The sequence below is a fragment of the Sus scrofa genome, chromosome Y, assembly GCF_054392235.1.
Source record: "Sus scrofa isolate SSC_HxYL_T2T_F1_AM1 chromosome Y, Sscrofa_HxYL_maternal_Yorkshire_Landrace_v2.0, whole genome shotgun sequence".
Lineage (NCBI taxonomy): Eukaryota > Metazoa > Chordata > Mammalia > Artiodactyla > Suidae > Sus > Sus scrofa.
In genome coordinates this window covers 706,608-715,091 of record NC_139402.1, presented here as the reverse complement: position 1 = coordinate 715,091, position 8,484 = coordinate 706,608, and positions in this window count along the sequence as shown.

Here is an 8,484-nt window from a genome sequence, read left to right as displayed (position 1 = left end):
ACTCCAGGTGGGGTCAAGAGAGTTTGAAAAGAAAGGGAGAAAGAGAGACCTGGCAAGATGAACCAAGCCAGAAGGAAAGAATCGTGGCAAGACTGAATGGCAAGGAGTATGGGATCGCAGGGGGATGAGGAAGGGGGAAAACGACTCGTTCCCTCCTTACACGCCTATCTTCCTCAGTCCATCTGGGCAAGGCTGCATCCACACGGGTGCAGGCTGGCACACCCTGAGGGATTTGGAGCTAAGGATTTCCATGGCGAGGCATGGCCTAGGTTGGCATGGGCACGAAGAACGCCTTTGAGAGAGGGAGATAGAGCCCAGGTGGAAGGGCCCTTCTTGGCGGGGGCTGGAGCCCCCACCCACCTCGGGGCCCCAGCCCAAGCAGCCCCCCGGGGCGTGCTGAGCCAGAGAGAGAAGGCAAGCCTGAGAGGGGCTGTTCGAGCCTCTGTCCACACGAGGGCGCCAGAGCCCCTTCCGGCCTCAGGTGCAGCTCCGAGGCTCTAAGAGGTGGGAGTGGCAAGGCTCCAAAGGCGCAGGCTCCAGGTCGGGGGCGGATGGAGGCTTGAGCGGGACGCACTCACAGCAGGCCCCCAGAGGCTATGTGGGTGTTTCCTGGGCACCAGGGACTCTCTCCGAGACACCTCCTGTCAGGTGGAGGGCGGAGGTGTGCCTTCCGGATTTGGAGGTGAGTTCGCCGCCTGGTTGGGTGGCAGTGGGTTTGGAAGGCTTGGAACAGGTCCTGGGCTTTGGCGTGCTTGGGGTCCCCTAGAGGCAGGCGCCCAGACACACACAGCCTCGGGATTGGACCGCCAGCTGGCCCTGGTCAAGCCGTCCCCATCACGGCTTCAGGTAGGTGAGAAGGAGTGTGGTGCCGAGGAATACATGGGGGGCTTCGGGGGCTAGAGTGTTGGCAGCTGGGCTCATCCGCCTGTTCTCCTTCTCTCTCTCGCTCTCTCTCTCTATCTCTCTCACACACACACAATCACACACACACAGAGGAGGCTGAGGGAAATGTCCTTGTGTCCTTTGGAGAAGAGCCTCTCTTGGCAGCAGGGCGCCAGGCAATGGAGGCCTGATTGAAAGCAGGTGTGATGCGTTCAGGACGCTGGATTGGTCTCCTCCAGCAAGCTCTCAGGGGAGTTCCCACGCGGCTGCCCAGCTTCAGAGGCTCTCCTGGTCCCGGCTGTGGCTGGGGCAAGAGCTGCACTGGGCGATCCCCCTCTGGCGAGACCACATCTCCGTGTGGCAGGGGGCCCCCAACTCCATGGACAAGGACTAAGAGGCATTGAACTGAATGAGCTGAATGGATCCAGAAAGGAGTGAAGACCCTCCTCTCTCCTTCTCTCCCTCGTTCTCTCCCTCTTTCTCTCATTCTGCCTCCCTCCCTCTCTCTCTCCAAACACACCCACACGCATACACATGCAGATAGAGTAGGAAACAATAGCTAGGACCTGGATAGACAAATGCATCCCAAGTCTCTCCTGAGCCCATATCTTGGGTGGGAGTGGGTTGGAAGCGCCCGCCTGGGGATGCCCAGCCTGGGAGTGGATGCTTTTGCCGAGCAGAGTGGATCTGCATACCACACACGGGTGCAGGAGAATACCTGGGGAAGTCAATCCACTCCAAACGAAGCATGTCTTTGTCCTCATCACTTCGTCCTCACCAGGGAATTCGGTCGAGTCCGATGGGCTAGGCTAGGCCATCTGGACGGAATCCACGGAGTCCTTCGGCCCGTCTCTTTTCCCCAGGGGCAGCCCTCTCGAGCGTGACACCTTGTCTGGGGAGCGCTGAGACGCTCATGTGTTGGGGGTGAATGTTCAGGACTCCTTTTCGCGGGGCGCTGCTCGAAGTGGATCCATTGCACTTTCCCAACACAGGGATCCCATCGGCCATGTCTATCCATCCTGTCTGGCTCCCCTTCTCCTCCCTTGGGTTCCCAGAAGAGGGGCTAGATGTCGTAATTTGCGCTCCATGGAAGGAGGGCTCTGGCCACCCCCCCAGCCCCCGCAAGGGCAAGGGTTTGGATCTCGGACCTCCCCAATGCCAGGCATTCCCACAGCCTCGCCCTCCCATTTGGCAAGCAGCATCTGGATGGCAGTGCAGGGGTTCCTTTCCTGGAAGCCAGTTCCTGGGTGTCCCTGGTGAGATGGGAGAGGGAAGGGGTTTCCCATGGGCTGTGTGTCTCCCTCCCAGACCTCTTTCCTTTCGTGTGAGCGTTTCTCTTCGCAACACTGGGGCTGCCCATGGCACCCATTTCTGCGCCGCTGGATTGCTGAGTCCGCTTCTGTTGGGGAGAAGGACAGCTGCTTGCTCAGCCAAGCATCTGTCCATGGACCACGAATGTCTTTCCGTGTGCTGCTCTTGGTACGCGGGCTGCCTGAAGCGAGTGGGGCGTTTCACGCTGAGAAGAGACCCTTTGTCGGGGTCTATGGCCGTGAGGGGTAGTGCTGGGTCCGACGGTGGTTCCAGGGTTCTTTGGGGCATGCCCTGGATCCTGTGGTCCATCGTGGTTGGAGAAATGGACATACACGCCCACCCGGTGTGAAGGCACCTTCTTTTCTACAGCCTGCCCAGGGGTGGTCCTTGAGAGGCGTCCTCAGGGGACAGGCCTGAGTAGGAGCCTCGAGCTGGTTGTGGTATGGACTTCTCTAGGCATGCGTGATGGTGTTCCTTTGTCTGGTGCTGGACGGCGGCTGGCTATCTGGATTTGGCAGTGTTTCTGCAGGCCCCCTCCCCACGTGCCGGCTGGGTGGGTGGGTTTCTGTTCTCGTTCCTGGGTTCCGTGCTGGAGCTGATGAGTGTGGAATCCCAGCGTGGCCTGGGTTTTGGGATGCGCATGCAGGGGCTGTGAGGGGTGCCCGGGTGGTGCCCAAAGGGAGAGCGAATTGGGAGAGCATCAGTGCCCGGCGCTGGGCCTTGTCTCTCCAGAGGGCTCAGGAACCTCCCTTGGTCTGTCCGAGGGAGGCTCTCCTCTGCTTTCTCTGCACCTGCTGAGATGATGGGAGCTCGAGCCAGGCCGGACATCTGCAGGCCGCTCTCTTGACGGATCCACAACAGCTTTGGCCGAGCTTCCTTCTGGCCCCCTGGGGAGAAGGGCTGCTTGGGTTGGTTTTGTGTGGTTGGGAAACTCTGTGCCTTGGGAAGCACCAATGGGGCTCCAGATGAGGCACACTCCAGGTGGGGTCAAGAGAGTTTGAAAAGAAAGGGAGAAAGAGAGACCTGACAAGATGAACCAAGCCAGAAGGAAAGAATCGTGGCAAGACTGAATGGCAAGGAGTATGGGATCGCAGGGGGATGAGGAAGGGGGAAAACGACTCGTTCCCTCCTTACACGCCTATCTTCCTCAGTCCATCTGGGCAAGGCTGCATCCACACGGGTGCAGGCTGGCACACCCTGAGGGATTTGGAGCTAAGGATTTCCATGGCGAGGCATGGCCTAGGTTGGCATGGGCACGAAGAACGCCTTTGAGAGAGGGAGATAGAGCCCAGGTGGAAGGGCCCTTCTTGGCGGGGGCTGGAGCCCCCACCCTCCTCTGGGCCCCAGCCCAAGCCGCCCCCCGGGGCGTGCTGAGCCAGAGAGAGAAGGCAAGCCTGAGAGGGGCTGTTCGAGCCTCTGTCCACACGAGGGCGCCAGAGCCCCTTCCGGCCTCAGGTGCAGCTCCGAGGCTCTAAGAGGTGGGAGTGGCAAGGCTCCAAAGGCGCAGGCTCCAGGTCGGGGGCGGATGGAGGCTTGAGCGGGACGCACTCACAGCAGGCCCCCAGAGGCTATGTGGGTGTTTCCTGGGCACCAGGGACTCTCTCCTCCGAGACACCTCCTGTCAGGCGGAGGGCGGAGGTGTGCCTTCCGGATTTGGAGGGGAGTCCGCCGCCTGGTTGGGTGGCAGTGGGTTTGGAAGGCTTGGAACAGGTCCTGGGCTTTGGCGTGCTTGGGGTCCCCTAGAGGCAGGCGCCCAGACACACACAGCCTCGGGATTGGACCGCCAGCTGGCCCTGGTCAAGCCGTCCCCATCACGGCTTCAGGTAGGTGAGAAGGAGTGTGGTGCCGAGGAATACATGGGGGGCTTCGGGGGCTAGAGTGTTGGCAGCTGGGCTCATCCGCCTGTTTTTTTCTTTCTCTCTCTCTCACTCTCTCTCTCTCTCACACACACACACAATCACACACACACAGAGGAGGCTGAGGGAAATGTCCTTGTGTCCTTTGGAGAAGAGCCTCTCTTGGCAGCAGGGCGCCAGGCAATGGAGGCCTGATTGAAAGCAGGTGTGATGCGCTCAGGACGCTTGATTGGTCTCCAGCAAGCTCTCAGGGGAGTTCCCACGCGGCTGCCCAGCTTCAGAGGCTCTCCTGGTCCCGGCTGTGGCTGGGGCAAGAGCTGCACTGGGCGATCCCCCTCTGGCGAGACCACATCTCCGTGTGGCAGGGGGCCCCCAACTCCATGGACAAGGACTAAGAGGCATTGAACTGAATGAGCTGAATGGATCCAGAAAGGAGTGAAGGCCCTCCTCTCTCCTTCTCTCCCTCGTTCTCTCCCTCTTTCTCTCATTCTGCCTCCCTCCCTCTCTCTCTCCAAACACACCCACACGCATACACATGCAGATAGAGTAGGAAACAATAGCTAGGACCTGGATAGACAAATGCATCCCAAGTCTCTCCTGAGCCCATATCTTGGGTGGGAGTGGGTTGGAAGCGCCCGCCTGGGGATGCCCAGCCTGGGAGTGGATGCTTTTGCCGAGCAGAGTGGATCTGCATACCACACACGGGTGCAGGAGAATACCTGGGGAAGTCAATCCACTCCAAACGAAGCAGGTCTTTGTCCTCATCACTTCGTCCTCACCAGGGAATTCGGTCGAGTCCGATGGGCTAGGCTAGGCCATCTGGACGGAATCCACGGAGTCCTTCGGCCCGTCTCTTTTCCCCAGGGGCAGCCCTCTCGAGCGTGACACCTTGTCTGGCGAGCGCTGAGACGCTCATGTGTTGGGGGTGAATGTTCAGGACTCCTTTTCGCGGGGCGCTGCTCGAAGTGGATCCATTGCACTTTCCCAACACAGGGATCCCATCGGCCATGTCTATCCATCCTGTCTGGCTCCCCTTCTCCTCCCTTGGGTTCCCAGAAGAGGGGCTAGATGTCGTAATTTGCGCTCCATGGAAGGAGGGCTCTGGCCACCCCCCCAGCCCCCGCAAGGGCAAGGGTTTGGATCTCGGACCTCCCCAATGCCAGGCATTCCCACAGCCTCGCCCTCCCATTTGGCAAGCAGCATCTGGATGGCAGTGCAGGGGTTCCTTTCCTGGAAGCCAGTTCCTGGGTGTCCCTGGTGAGATGGGAGAGGGAAGGGGTTTCCCATGGGCTGTGTGTCTCCCTCCCAGACCTCTTTCCTTTCGTGTGAGCGTTTCTCTTCGCAACACTGGGGCTGCCCATGGCACCCATTTCTGCGCCGCTGGATTGCTGAGTCCGCTTCTGTTGGGGAGAAGGACAGCTGCTTGCTCAGCCAAGCATCTGTCCATGGACCACGAATGTCTTTCCGTGTGCTGCTCTTGGGAAGAGGGCTGCCTGAAGCGAGTGGGGCGTTTCACGCTGAGAAGAGACCCTTTGTCGGGGTCTATGGCCGTGAGGGGTAGTGCTGGGTCCGACGGTGGTTCCAGGGGTCTTTGGGGCATGCCCTGGATCCTGTGGTCCATCGTGGTTGGACAAATGGACATACACGCCCACGCGGTGTGAAGGCACCTTCTTTTCTACAGCCTGCCCAGGGGTGGTCCTTGAGAGGCATCCTCAGGGGACAGGCCTGAGTAGGAGCCTCGAGCTGGTTGTGGTATGGACTTATCTAGGCATGCGTGATGGTGTTCCTTTGTCTGGTGCTGGACGGCGGCTGGCTATCTGGATTTGGCAGTGTTTCTGCAGGCCCCCTCCCCACGTGCCGGCTGGGTGGGTGGGTTTCTGTTCTCCTTCCAGGGTTCCGTGCTGGAGCTGATGAGTGTGGAATCCCAGCGTGGCCTGGGTTTTGGGATGCGCATGCAGGGGCTGTGAGGGGTGCCCGGGTGGTGCCCAAAGGGAGAGCGAATTGGGAGAGCATCAGTGCCCGGCGCTGGGCCTTTCTCTCCAGAGGGTTCAGGAACCTCCCTTTGTCTGTCCGAGGGAGGCTCTCCTCTGCTTTCTCTGCACCTGCTGAGATGATGGGAGCTCGAGCCAGGCCGGGCATCTGCAGGCCGCTCTCTTGACGGATCCACAACAGCTCTGGCCGAGCTTCCTTCTGGCCCCCTGGGGAGAAGGGCTGCTTGGGTTGGTTTTGTGTGCTTGGGAAACTCTGTGCCTTGGGAAGCACCAATGGGGCTCCAGATGAGGCACACTCTAGGTGGGGTCAAGAGAGTTTGAAAAGAAAGGGAGAAAGAGAGACCTGGCAAGATGAACCAAGCCAGAAGGAAAGAATCGAGGCAAGACTGAATGGCAAGGAGTATGGGATCGCAGGGGGATGAGGAAGGGGGAAAACGACTCGTTCCCTCCTTACACGCCTATCTTCCTCAGTCCATCTGGGCAAGGCTGCATCCACACGGGTGCAGGCTGGCACACCCTGATGGATTTGGAGCTAAGGATTTCCACGGCGAGGCATGGCCTAGGTTGGCATGGGCACGAAGAACGCCTTTGAGAGAGGGAGATAGAGCCCAGGTGGAAGGGCCCTTCTTGGCGGGGGCTGGAGCCCCCACCCTCCTCTGGGCGCAGCCGAAGCAGCCCACCAGGGCGTGCTGAGCCAGAGAGAGAAGGCAAGCCTGAGAGGGGCTGTTCGAGCCTCTGTCCACACGAGGGCGCCAGAGCCCCTTCCGGCCTCAGGTGCAGCTCCGAGGCTCTAAGAGGTGGGAGTGGCAAGACTCCAAAGGCGCAGGCTCCACGTCGAGGGCGGATGGAGGCTTGAGCGGGACGCACTCACAGCAGGCCCCCAGAGGATATGTGGGTGTTTCCTGGGCACCAGGGACTCTCTCTTCCGAGACACCTCCTGTCAGTCGGAGGGCGGAGGTGTGCCTTCCGGATTTGGAGGTGAGTTCGCCGCCTGGTTGGGTGGCAGTGGGTTTGGAAGGCTTGGAACAGGTCCTGGGCTTTGGCGTGCTTGGGGTCCCCTAGAGGCAGGCGCCCAGACACACACAGCCTCGGGATTGGACCGCCAGCTGGCCCTGGTCAAGCCGTCCCCATCACGGCTTCAGGTAGGTGAGAAGGAGTGTGGTGCCGAGGAATACATGGGGGGCTTCGGGGGCTAGAGTGTTGGCAGCTGGGCTCATCCGCCTGTTCTCTTTCTTTCTCTCTCTCTCACTCTCTCTCTCTCTCTCTCACACACACACAATCACACAAACACAGAGGAGGCTGAGGGAAATGTCCTTGTGTCCTTTGGAGAAGAGCCTCTCTTGGCAGCAGGGCGCCAGGCAATGGAGGCCTGATTGAAAGCAGGTGTGATGCGTTCAGGACGCTGGATTGGTCTCCTCCAGCAAGCTCTCAGGGGAGTTCCCACGCGGCTGCCCAGCTTCAGAGGCTCTCCTGGTCCCGGCTGTGGCTGGGGCAAGAGCTGCACTGGGCGATCCCCCTCTGGCGAGACCACATCTCCGTGTGGCAGGGGGCCCCCAACTCCATGGACAAGGACTAAGAGGCATTGAACTGAATGAGCTGAATGGATCCAGAAAGGAGTGAAGGCCCTCCTCTCTCCTTCTCTCCCTCGTTCTCTCCCTCTCTCTCTCATTCTGCTTCCCTCCCTCTCTCTCTCCAAACACACCCACACGCATACGCATGCAGATAGAGTAGGAAACAATAGCTAGGACCTGGATAGACAAATGCATCCCAAGTCACTCCTGAGCCCATATCTTGGGTGGGAGTGGGTTGGAAGCGCCCGCCTGGGGATGCCCAGCCTGGGAGTGGATGCTTTTGCCGAGCAGAGTGGATCTGCATACCACACACGGGTGCAGGAGAATACCTGGGGAAGTCAATCCACTCCAAACGAAGCATGTCTTTGTCCTCATCACTTCGTCCTAACCAGGGAATTCGGTCGAGTCCGATGGGCTAGGCTAGGCCATCTGGACGGAATCCACGGAGTCCTTCGGCCCGTCTCTTTTCCCCAGGGGCAGCCCTCTCGAGCGTGACACCTTGTCTGGGGAGCGCTGAGACGCTCATGTGTTGGGGGTGAATGTTCAGGACTCCTTTTCGCGGGGCGCTGCTCGAAGTGGATCCATTGCACTTTCCCAACACAGGGATCCCATCGGCCATGTCTATCCATCCTGTTTGGCTCCCCTTCTCCTCCCTTGGGTTCCCAGAAGAGGGACTAGACATCGTAGCTTGCGCTCCATGGAACGAGGGCTCTGGCCACCCCCCCAGCCCCCGCAAGGGCAAGGGTTTGGATCTCGGACCTCCCCAATGCCAGGCATTCCCACAGCCTCGCCCTCCCATTTGGCAAGCAGCATCTGGATGGCAGTGCAGGGGTTTCTTTCCTGGAAGCCAGTTCCTGGGTGTCCCTGGTGAGA